The following is a 14,295-nucleotide window of genomic DNA, read 5'->3' on the forward strand; positions in this document are numbered from 1 at the left end:
TGCTGCAGTATGGACAGGGAATGTATCTACTCTGTACTATGAGTACAGAGGTACAAGCTTAATTGTACAGTTTTTTCCAACAAAAAATTCATGGAGGAGAACTGAGGAAGTTAATTGGGTATTTTAAACAAATATTTCATAAAGAAATACCTCCCTCAATCTTCAGAATACTGTCAAAAGTAATTAGGCAAGAAGCTTGCTTACAGAAATCCTTTTGTGCAGCTCCTATTTATTTTGGAAGGAGGCTTTGGAAGTGACCTTGTAGGAAAACAAAAGTGGAAAAAAATGTGTGGGAATGGAAGAAAACTAATTTAAGTACATTCAGAGATCTGATATTGTATACATAACATTATGAACTACTTTCTTTGGAACAAATGAAAGCTATCAAGAAATTGATTGTGGATTTTTCCTATGAATTGTTGCCATTTGCCTCATCTGCTTACACTCTGTGTCTGGGTAGAAAGTTAACAGAGCATCATCCAGCATAGTAACAGAGAACAGTAGAACTTCTTCTGGAAGTTGTCCAGCTGTTCATTGAACCCAGAGCATATTTCTAGATTTTGAGGAATAACAATATTCAGTATGTCTTTAGTCAAGCCCCAAAAGACATACAACATAAAAGCTGAACTCCCTAAATCTGACACCTCCCTTAGGATGTGCTGTGGGAAAGAGCATCACATAACTTGAAGGCAGAGTTTAAGAGGGAAGAGAGATTCTTTTAAGTCCAGTAACAACAGCAGTTATCAGTGCTCATAAAAACTCCACTGCATTCTTGAGCTATATAAAATATTGATAGAAAAGCTGACTATTTAGGATGTTATTTTTGTACTGCATTATTTTGATTCCTTTTGTTCTATCTGTATGTTCACCTCCCACTTGTTTTTTTCCATGCTCCTGCTAGACTTTTAATTCACATTTTAAAGATGACAAGGAGCAATTTGTTGTTGATTTTGGACAATGCATAGCACACAGAAGCTCTTGTCTCAGATGCCTTTGGAATGTAAATAATAAATTAAAATTGTCCCAGTTTTGACTGTTTTTTAGGCTTTTGAGCAAGTAAAGCCCTGTTTTCACTGAAAAATTTCATAGATCTCTAAGAGCAGAAGTGAGATCTGCAGTATACCCTTTAGTGCTTTCAGCAAAACATTTTGATTGCTTTTGGACACAATGATAAAAAAACAAGTTCTCACAATGCCACAGGGCTAAACTGTTATATCTACTTCAGAAGTCACCAGCTTTGTGGTGCAGGTAGTTCAAAGTTTCTCAGAATTATTAGCTCTTAAAATCACAGCTCAGTTTGGAATTTTTTTTCAAAAAATAGCGCACAGAAAAAGCACAGCTTCCCAGCACAAGTACCCTTCCTCCTTTTGGCAACAGCAGTTGTACACAGCTTGGTGAGCACCTTATCTTCTCCCCCTCAAGCTCCAACACAGAAGTTCCTTTTGCCTGATCCTTACCTACGCCACCAGGCCCACATTGCTTTGAGGTAGACTAGCAAAACACTTAAGAGGTAGCATATGAAACAAAAGGTTGCAGTGTGTTTAGGCAAGGAAAGTAGGTGAAAATTAAGAGCTGTGTTGACTACTGACCAGCAAGCAGTGTATAGGGCATGGTAAGAATTAGCAGATCCTTTATTATAATTTTATTATTACATAATGTGTTTTCTTGATGTGAGACAACCTATAGATCCCAAAGGTAACTAAAATAATAGACCATTCATTCAGTTGATATAAACAAATACAGTACTATTAAAGCCAATGAAGAGGTCCATATTAGTATAAATTCAAGGCAGTAGATTACTTGCACAGCTAGCACAAGAATCTTTCAATGTGAAAATACAAATGTGAAAATAGTTAGTATAATGTCTTTCTCACCATACTGTTTATTTTCTATGCTATGGTCACTGTGATATTATGCACTGTTCAAGACAGCTATTTTGGTCACCACTGCAGGTCCTTGTAGTTCTCTGTGAAGGTCATTTTTTAGTGGTCTTACAGGCAGGCTCATTAAAAATAAAGTTTATGAGCCGAGAGATAGTGAAATGAAGCAGCTGTTAGCATAACCCCAAGCTGCCTGCACTGTATGGCTGCATACTTGAAAAATTACTGAAATGTCTAACTGGACTTTGACTCAGGGTCCAACTGCCTTCGTTCCTCAGTTTATCAGAAAGTGTGCTATAATAAAAATGCCTCTTTACAAAGTCAGAGCTTCTAGACCTCTGGCACTGGAGAACAAATTTTAAAGGACATAAAACAGTGAATCCCGGAGAAACCTATAAAAGATTGAAAAGAATTATTAATTTGAAGAGTAACTACACCATCATACTTTTTTCATTTTTTTTTAAGATGATGTTGAATTCATGGCTAGGTATTACTAAAGACATCACTAATACATATGGTACTGGGGACTCTTAAGAACCTGAATTAGGAAGCCTTACATAACAGTGAGGAAATATGGTTTGAAATCGAAGCATAACCTGAAGTTGCTCATAATGTGCAAACCATTTTGCATTGCACCTTCAGAAACCAATACTAGTATTTTATAAAATGTTTTTCATAATGCTTTTAAGATGCAGAACAGGAATATTCACATAATCTACAATAGCCACTTGAAGTACTCAGCTGTATTAGAAACCTAAAAGCTCTTGAGAACATTGGTTCCTCTAGAGAACAACCCAGAATACCTGAAATCTTACCCTGAATGCTCTGAATCATGGAATCATAGCATCACAGAATCAGAGAATGACTTAGGTTGAAAGAGACCTTAAATATCATCTAGTTCCACCCCCCTGCCCTGGACAGGAGTCATATTACTTGATCTCTGTGGCTTCTTATCTCAAGGGTGGAATTGATAGTACCTCCTCAATAAATATTATTAATTATTTTTCATTGAACCTAATTTTATAGCTATCAGCATTGAGGTCCAGATAGGTTGGAACCAAAACGCTGAAGTCTGTGTGCTTAAAGTTAGGCACGTAAATTAAAAAGGCAGAAAATATATTTTTTGGCAGCTGAAATATTCCCATAGGTATAACCCTGCCCTGAACTGAACTCATGCAGTATGGTGATATTTAAACTGTCATGTGATATCATTGTGAAAAAGCTCTTCCTTTCAGATTTTAGAAAAACTTCATTACAGGTTGTTTGGGTTTTTTTCTGATTATCACACAGTCCTTTAACTGCTTTAGCACTGAATCTACTTTCCTCTAATATAATTAATTACTTACAATTTCTTTGTTTATTTCCAGATTGGCTCAGTGTTCAAAACTATTATTTCTTCGATTTTTTAAAAGAAACAGAGTAAGGTCTGAATGTACAGTTATGCATCTTCTGAGTATTTATAACCTAATATCATACAAGAGTCTTTTTTCTTTTCTATACATTCAACATTTTATGAAGGAGGTTGCTAAAGTAATACAAAATAATTTTCCACTTTTTCATCAATGAAATTAGTTAGTAGTCAATCTAGATCCTGATAGCTTACTAATAAATAAAGGCTTTCTGCTGAGATTAAGGAAATCACATATTCACTTTGTTTAGAACAGAAAAGGGAAAAAGTAATTGGTATAAATTGTGTCAAGGAAGACTAAGCTTAACAAAAGCTTTTCAAATTTATAGGAAATGATGCACCATAGTTTACCTTAAGACTATGCATCTTCCATATTGAAGGATTATTAACAGTTAAGAAAAGCAAAATGCTGGAATAATGCAAGTGTAGTGCGTTCAGATGGGACAGAAGTTTGGGCTGTATGATCTCATCAATTGCCTTTCAGTTCTATAATTCTGTGACAAATCCCTGCAAATATTCTGAAACCCAAACAAAACCCCAAACAGAAATGTCAAAGTTTACAGAGTGCCCTGAAACTGAACTTTTACTTTCCTGTATTTATCCACTGTCACAGTATGCAATCTGTTGCACAAAGCTTCTGCAGATACTGTGCCTCAATCTGCCTCCGTGCACTCACCCGAAATCACTGCAAGCCTGTTCTTTAAGGTACCAGTTCTAAATTTACATTGATGGAAAGAAAAATTAGGATTGCTCCACTGTATACAAACAGTCATCCCATGGTCACATATTTTTAAGTTTTCTTTGGCAAAGCGCTCCTTAAAACAGTGATTTATTTTCAGAGAAAAAAAGGAGCCAGCTTAATTACACACAATCCTGTGCTGTTCTAGAAATTCATCTGAAGCAAACTGAATCTCTGCACCAATGCCAGAGAAATTGTATGTACTCTTCTATATATGATGAGGGGTATTGGAGAATCTTTGAGAAAAATAATCTCATATCTGTGGAAGTTCAATGTTTTTTTTAGAAGAAGAATGTCAGCAGTTCAGAGGGATGCTTGTGTTTTTTCTGTACCTTCTTTCTCTGCCCTCTTTCACTAGAAAAATCCTTTTATTTTGTTCAAGAGATTTTTTTTGCCACTTTAATCCATCCTATTTATTTTTTTAAATCATAATCATCATCAGTATTAGCAATTATTCTAGCCCTTGAGAAATAACCACAAAATAGGTGACTGACAAAGTAATTACAAAGTTTCAGTATTTTGATTTCTGTATAGATAAAACTAAATATCCTAAGAGATATTTTGAACAGGTAACACTGCTCTTCACTGGAGTAAGAAATGGCTCTAAGGGTGAAAAATGAATAATAATGAAAAATACAACTTAATTTGGGGTTGTGGTTGTTTGGGGTTTTTTATTCTCCTACTCATTACTGTGTTTGTTCACCAGGATTTCTGTTATTATTTTGTAAATTATTGCTATTAAATCCTGCTCATGTTGGCATGCTGTGTGAGAGATCTTGTTTTTGTTACTGTTGTTTTGGTTTTTAACCAGAGGGCAAGTCTTCAAGATTTGTGTTATCTGTGTATAATGCAATACGACAAGAGCAAGAGTTGAGAGGTAAAAGAGAATGAGGACTCTGAGAGGGTTGTTTTCATTCTATGACAGACATAACATTGCTTGAGGTAGTCTCCTGGCTGTCCCTACTAACTGAAGTATGTCACAAAGGGACACACAATGAATGAATTCTCTTTTGTTTCTTTTATAGTACATGGTCATCCTGATAATGTGCCTAAAACATAAAGCTCTGATTAACTGCTTCAATGTACATGTTTATTTTATTTTAACCAACGTTTATATTTATTTGTATTTCTATTTCTATACAGTCATGCCAATAACACTCACTTCTCTTTGCAGGACAAATCAGAAAAGGAAACCAGCATTATTGGGGAACCCTAATTTCTGAATGGGAGTACTGCATGAAGTAATAGGCAAGAGAAAAATCCTTTATGCCTTATGACAAAAAATCAGGGGAATGACTGTAAGTATAAGATTCTGTAACCACTAGCCAAGTTCCTGTAGTCATTCTGCAGCTGTGTTGGAGTTTATGCTCCTCTAGTTCTGGTAGAATTTAAGAGAAAAATAGATTAATTCTTTTGTTACTGAGGTCCTAAATGACATGGAAAGGTTATTATGAATGCTGAGCTAATAGTAAGGACTTTTCTTTGCATTTAACCAGTGGGATTGGTTGGCTATTAAAAAGCAGATATTCAAAAGCAGAAAGCAACTTATTCCATTGAATTAAGTTGAAATGCCCTTATGCAGAATTGCAGGTAAATGCATCTCTAAGATTGGGGTGTCTGTGTATGTTTGTGAGATCAAGTGCTATAATGTCATGAATGCAGAAGTTATCAAAGTAACTGTAAACATGTTCTGCTCTCCTGATCCTAATCTGCTCATTTTGGTGCCCATACAGACAGTTATGAAAAAAGAAGCCATTCACTTGGGATGGAGCAATTGGTTTCTAGCCTATGTGTTTCATATGAGTGGCTGAAGTACTGGGTTATTTTCCCACTTTGCCAAAGTCCATATTTATTCACAGATCAGTTAGGAGACTGAGAAAGTCATAGTAAGTTTGTAACATGGTGTTAAAAACACTCAAAAAGCAAATGTTTAAGTCCAATGCGTTTGGCAGGAAAGAGCAGACAGAGCTTTCTCACAACCAAATGAGTGCCCTCACCATCAAGCAAACAGCAATACTGAAGTCATTAGCTTTCTTCCAAGGTTTTAGTCTTCTCCTCTGAAGAACAGAGAAAATGTTTGTGAGGCAGGGGAAAACTGTTGCCTGCCACATTCTCTTGATCCTTTGCTTTCTGATGAGAGAAAACAGTTTGCCATCCTCCTGTCAAGATACAGATGTGATAAAACAGCTAACTCCTGCAGATACTGGGCTTACAATGGAGGCAAGGCAAGGAAAGCAGATCATTTACTGACATAACTCCTCCGCCTATCAAAGGCTGTAAAGGTGAAGAGCTTGCATACAGCAATAGAAACATAGATTAGGGTAGAACAAAAATGTTGTTACTGAGGCCAATGCATTCAAGTCAACAAAACTAAGCTTGGCTGCTTTACTCTGCAGCTATACTAAAAAAAGAAATGAAGTACTAAACTAGCAAAAAAGGAGCAGTAAATTTTTTTTAGGAGGAAGCCTTTCACTCCTCAGAGTACAGCAGTCATTTCACTGAGCAGCACATGGACAGGCAGATATGCTTACCCCTGTAATGTAATTTGGAAAAACAAAATAATCTCTAATGAGCTGCAGCTGAGGAAATAATCACTCACCTCAGAATTTTGTTTATGAAATTACATTTTAGCCAAGCACTTGCAAAATTGTGAATAATGCTGCTGTGGAAAAAGTTGCAACAAAATTATAGTATGAACTAGAAGCAGCAGAAATGTATTTTTATGGCTATATTATCAGTTTGATATGCAAAGATTCACCTGCCTAAGTTCCCATACTCCTTTGTAAGTGCTAATATCTTCACAGAAGTTTGGTATTTCATATGCAGATTTTTCCTTCCTAACTCTGAAGAGTTAAGGGGTTTTTCCTTTTTACAACTTCCTCTTTCTGATAGAAAAGCAGCCCACTTTGCATGAACGCATGGTTTGTTTAGGCTATATATCACTCAAATTGGCAGAAATTTGTACCTTATTTTTATTGGAGCAATTAAATGTAGACTCTCGTCATTCAGCTTTGAAAACTGTGTTACACAGGGCTATAATAGTAGAGGTTTTGTGATAATTACAGAATCAAAGAATCACCAGATTTGGAAGGGACCTCTAGAGATCATCTAGTCCAACTCCCCTGTTAAAGCAGGATCACCTAGAGGCCATTACTCAGGACTGCATCCAGGGGGGGTTTGAATATCTCAAGAGAAGGAGACTCCACAATGCCCCTGGACAGCCTATTTCAGTGGTCTGTCACCCTCACAGCAAGTGACTTCTTCCTCATGTTGAGATGGAACTTCCTATGTTCCAGCTTGTTCCCATTGGCCCTTTTCCTGTCACTGGGTACTACTGAAAAGAGTGGCTCCATCATCCTTACACCCACCCTTTAGATACTTAAAAGGCATTAATAAGGTCTCCTCTCTGTCTTCTCCTCTCCAGGTTACCCAGTCGCAGCTCTCTCAACCTTTCCTCCTAAGAAAGATGCTCAAGTTCCCCAGTCATCTTTGTTGCCTTTGGCTGGACTCTCTCCAGTAATTCCCTGTCACTCCTGAACTGTGGAGCCCAGAATTGGACACACTGTTCCCGATGTGGCCTCACCAGGGCAGAATAGATGTGGAGGATGACCTTGGGCAACCTACTGGTCACACTCTTCCTAATGCATCTCAGGATACCATTATTTATACCATGTTTTATTACTGATATTTTTTAAGCCAATCCCTGACAAAATTACATGTTTTTTTTATTAAATAAATCCTATCACTTAAAATAAATGTGTAACAGAACAGAAAACAGAAATAGCCCTACATATAAAAGCATTTTCTCAATTTACACAAAATATGTTTCTAATATGCTATGGTAAGATCTTATTCACTAATGGTTTTCATTCAAACTGATCATACGGGCTTCAGATATTAATTTCATAAAAATCTCATAAGCTATGAAAACTTAGTGGTTTTCCATACCAGACTATTTTAATTTCATTTTCACTTTCTGCATTAGGTCTGATTCAAGTATTTTGTTTCTTGGTTTTTGAGGGGTTGGGAGAGGGGTGAGTAGATTCTTTGTGGTCTGTTTTTTCTTGTTTGGGGTTTTTGTTTTGGTTTGTTTTTTTGTTGGGTGTAGTTTTTTTTCTCTCTTTTTTTTTTTTTTTTTCTAATTTAGTTGGGTAACATCCACAGAATTGATTATGAATAGATTAGTAAGTCTTTAGCTATGTCTCTCAGGTGTAGTTGTTCATACAAAGGACGATGTAGGATATTCCTAATGTGGGTTTCTTCCTCCTCAGTTTTCTTTCTTGTAAGATACCAAATTTGACAGGCTTCAAGAGAGTACAAAAATGAAATTAACTCTTATTTGAGGCTTTTCAGTGACTCTTTTTTTTCCCTCAGAGATCATCTGTGGCAGGCCTGTGGGCTTCTAGTCACTGATTTTATTCTTGGTCCTGCAGTCAGTCACATCTAATCATAATACAAATATTTGAATTTTTTATTCTCAGGGAAGACTTTACCCTGTTTATTCAAATGAATGAAGTAGAGAAAAAAAAAAAAAAATCAAAGCAGAGCATGACATTTTCAAGCAGTTCCAATCCACTTGAGGTGTGCTGGCTGAAACTTACAAGAACAGGAGAATAGTAAATTAGAAAAAAAAAAAAAAGTCTTGGAAAATGCATTCTCCGTTTTACTGCTTTTTACAGTGAGGACTAGATGTCCTCCTATGAGAGATATTCTAGTTCAAGAAGAGGTTATGCAGGCAGTTATGATAATTAGTCATGATGCTTCCTTTCTAGACTTAACACCTAGAAAGCAATAAAGACCAAACTAGAAATTAGGTATCACCTTATATACTAAACAATTGCTACATGAAGAACACTTAATAGCTTGCTAACATACACTTGAACATGTAGAAATGAAATAAATGCGAAAGACTAAATTTGAAGTTTGGGTTGTCTCAAAGCATCACTTACACAGCCCAGTTGGCTAGATTATGGCAGCCAAAATACATACACGAGGCATGTGTTTTGCTTTAATTTTATTGTGCCACAAATTTCAGTGTGCAATCTCTCACAGTGACGCTAAACTTAAGTTGACAGTGTATTCAGTCAGTAGAGTTGTGTAACATCTGATCTACTAATACAATTTCAGTTATGCAGAATAATTTGGACATTATCTTTCTTTTATGAAAAGAAATCTTGGAAAATACTAGTCCAAATTAACCAAATACTACCTCAAGTACACCATTATAGGTAAAATAATTTAATAGACAATTTTCTGCTTCCAGATCAAAAGAAGGTCATAAGCAATGACGAGAATACTTCATAATACTATGCAGTCTAAATTTAGGTAATTAGTTCATCATCTAATTTGCTTTTCTATGTATAACAGTTAATTAAGCTACTAACAGATACTCTTTAAAGAGATTAAAATATGCTAGTTAGACCAAAGGAGTTCAGTTTTCAGAAAATGAAACTATTTGCCAAAGGCAGAAAGACACAATAGGCTTGAACAAGGTCCATAATTTCAGTTAGAACAATAATTCATTTGGCAAAATGGTCTGAAAACCCAAACCTTCTCTACCCCTCCAAATTCTTAGGATATAAACTTATCACTATAAACTGAAATCTGGCGATCACTATGGGAGCAAGGACTATTCAGAAGGAACTGAAGAAAGGATATACCTTGACACTGATCTTATTCAACCCTATGAAATGACTTCATTTCCATCTACAATAAAACATATTTGGAAGACTTTCTTTGCTGTTATCTTCTCTTTCTCAAGAACACATTTAACAAATTGTGCATCACTGGGCAAAATATTCCTTCTTAGCTGCAAAGATGACTGATAACAGTCCTGAAACACCATGCTTGACTAAGATCATATTCTTCATGCAAAGTTGCTGGTACTGCAAACACACTAGGAAAATACAAGAAATAATAATAAAAAAAAATATATTATCTGTAAGGTTTCTTTTTCTCTTCATCCAGTTATTGCTTGATCTCCTAAGTCACGATTCCAGTAAGTAAAATGTACCTATTTATTGCTTTGCATTTTCCACTCATAGGGCTTTAGGAAGAATAAACCTAACTATGTTCTTTAAGTATTATTATTAGAGCTAACCAAACAGTTTCCCAAGGGTTTCTGTCATGGATTTTGGCAGTTTTGTGCCTTAATTTGTTCAATTCAACCAGCTGTCTAAGCTGGTCAAGCAGTATTTGATGAATTCATTTGATGACTGATTTGTACGAAATGTTGGATAAATTATTCATGACTAATTGGATCCATTATTCAAAAAGATATAATTATAATCCCTAGCATTAAAAGGCATCTACTCCACGGTGCACAAAGTAAAGTAATCTAATGAAAGTACAGACTGTATGTTTGTGGCATAGCTGAAGTGCATCATCCTCTTAACTGCTTTTACTCAAGCTCCTACACATGAATAGTGTAGGGGACCATGCCCTTGAAAGATACAGGCTGACTACCAATCTCCACTCCACAAGCCAAAACATTCCCCTTCACTGTTTCATCATGTTCCAGTGTATAGTCTCTTCAGAGGCCCTGTAGTGACTATATTTTTACCATGCCATGGATTTTCTGTGCTCTCATATGAAGAGGTAGGAACATCAAGCAGCAACAGTGGCTAGGCCCTAGATCAGAAGACCAGAGACTAATTTCCTGCTTAATTGGTCTCCCACAGCTCACCATTAAAAAGAATTATTAGTAGAGCCTGATCTCAAGCATATGGTGAGGAGTTATATCAATTCAAGAATGTGAATTACTCTGAAACTCTTGTAATAGAATATTAAGTACAATGTTGATGTCTGTATCAAAAAGTGGTCCACATATCTAGACATTTCTATTTAACCAATGGAAAACCCGGGTGTACTGGTGCCAGTACCTGCCTATACCGAAGAGAGGCAGTAATTCTGCCTGGAACCTTCTATAACTGGTGAGAAAAAGAGCCAAATTATTCATGGTGCTGGGGATTATGAGCAAAATATATTATTATTAGCATTATGAGTGTATTTTTCACTTTACTGACTCTCTACCTTTTGCAAATAGACTTCCAAATGGCTTTTGAAATTGAAAGAGACTGCCATGTTAGCATGATATACATAGTTACCATCTTGGTCTCCATACAAGTCTTGAGTCAAGCTGAAAAACATGTAGCCCTAGCTGGGTTTTAGCTACTTTAATACTGTTTTTTCATGGTGGTAATTTGTCCCGTGTTACTTCCAAGTGAGTAATAGAGCAAACTGTAAACATACAAGAGACTTTGTGCATAAGGCAGTGAATCTACTGAAGCTACATATATTAAGGAAAGAGTCTTCAGGGGTCAATCACCTGTGGTTCTGTGGTAAAGTTCTACAATATACAGTGCATAGAATTCAGGTTTAATGTGAGCATCTGCTGAAAAACCGTGTTAACATTTGTAGGAAAAGCTTATTTTTAGGAAAAAAAGTAAATATCACACTCAGAGTTGAAGTCTAGTAATTAACTTTTCAGGACTGCTTCCTTGTGTGAATTTCCAAATTTCTGGAGTAATGGGAATCACAAATTGTAGAATTGTGGAATGGTTGAGGTTGGAAAGGACCTCTGGAGGTCATATGGTCCAACCTCCCAACAGGGTCACCTAGAACAAGTTGCCCATGACCATGCCCAGAGGCTTTTGAATGCCTTCAGGGACAGAGACTCCACAATACCTCTCTGGGTAAACTGTGTGAGTGCTCAGTTACTCTCATAGTGAAAAAGCCTTTTCTGATGTTCAGACAGGACTTCCTGTGTTTCAGTTTGTGTTCATGTCCTGCCACTGCGCACTGCTGAAATGGGCCTGGCTCCACCTTCCTTGTACCCTCCCTTCCGGTACCTATATAAATTAGTGTTCTCTTCTCTAGGCCAAATAGCTCCAGGTCTCTCAGCTCTTCCTCCTAGGAGAGATGTTCCCATCCCTTAATCATCTTAGTGGCCCTCTGCTGGACTTGCTCCAGTAACACAATGTCCCTCTGGTACTATGGATCCCAGAACTGGACACTGTAGTTCAGATGTGGCCTCACTGAGGGACAAATGAAGCCCTGAACTTCTCCACTAACAGTCCAAGCTTCCCAAATGTAAGATGTTTCTACTACCTAAATAGTAAATACAGGTAAATAAAATAACCATGGAAATGTTACCTAGACCTGAGGCCAATGATCACAGACAACTTGTATGCCTCAAGCTAAGTTCTTTTTCCCTCCTTTTCCCTAGAAAACAACAGTTTTATCATCTGCTGGGAATGGTCTCTCTGACATGTTAACCCCTAAAGGATGCTAGGCATTGTTTGGGAGAGTGCACACTGGCATGGTCACAAATCAAGTCAGGGAGTATGCCTACAGATAAACAGTTAAACAGTGTAGAAGATTGACCCCTAAGCTTGGGCAGTCACCCCATCTAGTCAATTTACTAGTAGAACTGCAAGCTTCCAGTCCAGAACCTGTGCAGCCAGGTTAGCAGGATCCGTGGCCAAGTATTCTCTGGCATCCAGCATATGAAATACTTTTCTTTAGAAAGTATTTGCTTGGGCACAGTATCATGTGAATTCAACTACATCACTTTTGGGCTAGTTCTGGATCATATGTGACTCATCTGGAGGGAAAAGAGACAGGGACTGTCAGGCATGCTTTAATGTACCTACTGTATGGATATTATGTATATCAACTCATTTAACTCAATAGATAGCATATTTGAAAACTACACACCTACTTTTGTTTTATGTATTTCAGGTAAGAAATGAAAGGAATTCAGCCCAGACTCAGATTTTATGGGAACATCCACAAAACTGAATGACACCCCCCACCACTGCTGGTCTGAGTTGGTAAAATAATATTATTGGTAAGTTAAGCACGTGGAGGTGTCTCATAAATGCTTTCCTAAGCACACATATTTTCACATATAAGTCAGCAGCTTCCTTATAAAGCCCTATTTTCAGGGATTTATAGAGCTGACATATGTATCGTGGGGGTACAAGCCCACATTTGCAGGGCGATGACCTTATAGGTCTGTACCTCTACTTTCTACAGTTCTTTAAATATGCTGTGTTGTTCACTTTGAGAGGCAGTAAGATTTAAGACAAGCTGGTTTTCTTTGTGATCAGCTCCCAAGTGTAAAACAAACACAGTTTACTCCTTTAATTTATATGCATATAAACTGATTGAAATTTCTTGCAGTAAGGATATAACATTTAGATGCTTGTGCAATTTTAAAGAAGCTTTATCTATTTTCAAATGTTCTTTGGAAAAGGATTATTTCACAGTCCGGTCTAATCGTATTTAGTATTTTGAAAAAAGAAATACAGAAGAATACATAAATCTGATCTGGGTTAGAAGTGCCTCCTTTTGTCCAGCAATGACCCCTTCCTGCCAGACAGACTTGCAGCTCTTTGAAAAATATCAGTGCCTCACCAAAAGCTAGCTAGGTCAATCAAATTACTGATTAACAAAAAAGAGCATTTCCCACTGTTTGAGTTGCTTATGGATGACTTCTAGCAATAACACAAAAATAAAAGGCAGAGTATCAGTACCTCATCAGTGGCAGAAGGAGAATGCTATGGATAAATGTTGATGTGAAATTTAAAAAACGTAAGAACAGAGGAACAAAACTCTAAAGGGATGGTCTTCTGGTCAGGCAGCTCAAGATCAATAAAGCCTTTAAAATATTTTTAAATCCTTTAAGTATTTCAGAATATTGCAATATTTGCAATAATGCAAAAACAGTAAGCAAAAGAGAAGTAATTTCCTTTACTTTGAAATATCTCAATGATTTCATTCACAAAATGTGATTTTTTTTCCTGCAATATGACATTATTAGTATTCAAAGCTGTATATATATTACCTACAGTCATTGCTTTTATTGTATTATTTACTAAAATACAGATTCTAAGCAAATAAAATAAATATTGTTATTTACGCCTATAAAACATGTGTAGACATACTATATGCAGCTGCTGCAAAAGTATTAAATATCAAAAATATAAAATGCAAAACAGTTACAGCAAACTTAATTTTTATTATTATTTTTTTTCCCCAGCACGACCACTAAAGGGATACAGCAATATGCGGATAGCTATACAAAATAGGAAATTTTCTCTGTAGTGGGGAAAATTGCTTTGACACTTTATTCTGTGTTATTTTTAAAAACAATGCTTGCTTTGGTTTACCCTGAAACTGAATCTCAGGCCTTAGTTAAGTCAGAATCTAATGAAGCAGAAATGTATTTCAAAGGAATTAATAAAAATCTCCTCTAAGTGGCA

The 14,295-nt window shown here is 36.4% G+C and overlaps 1 protein-coding gene across 9 annotated transcripts in view; it reads right to left on the reverse strand.

Annotated features, from left to right (window-relative positions):
- ADGRB3 (adhesion G protein-coupled receptor B3) overlaps positions 1-14,295 on the reverse strand; it is a 464,008-nt gene that overhangs the window by 240,627 nt on the left and 209,086 nt on the right. The window lies entirely within an intron of this gene.

The sequence above is a fragment of the Apus apus genome, chromosome 3 (genome assembly GCF_020740795.1).
Source record: "Apus apus isolate bApuApu2 chromosome 3, bApuApu2.pri.cur, whole genome shotgun sequence".
NCBI lineage: Eukaryota > Metazoa > Chordata > Aves > Apodiformes > Apodidae > Apus > Apus apus.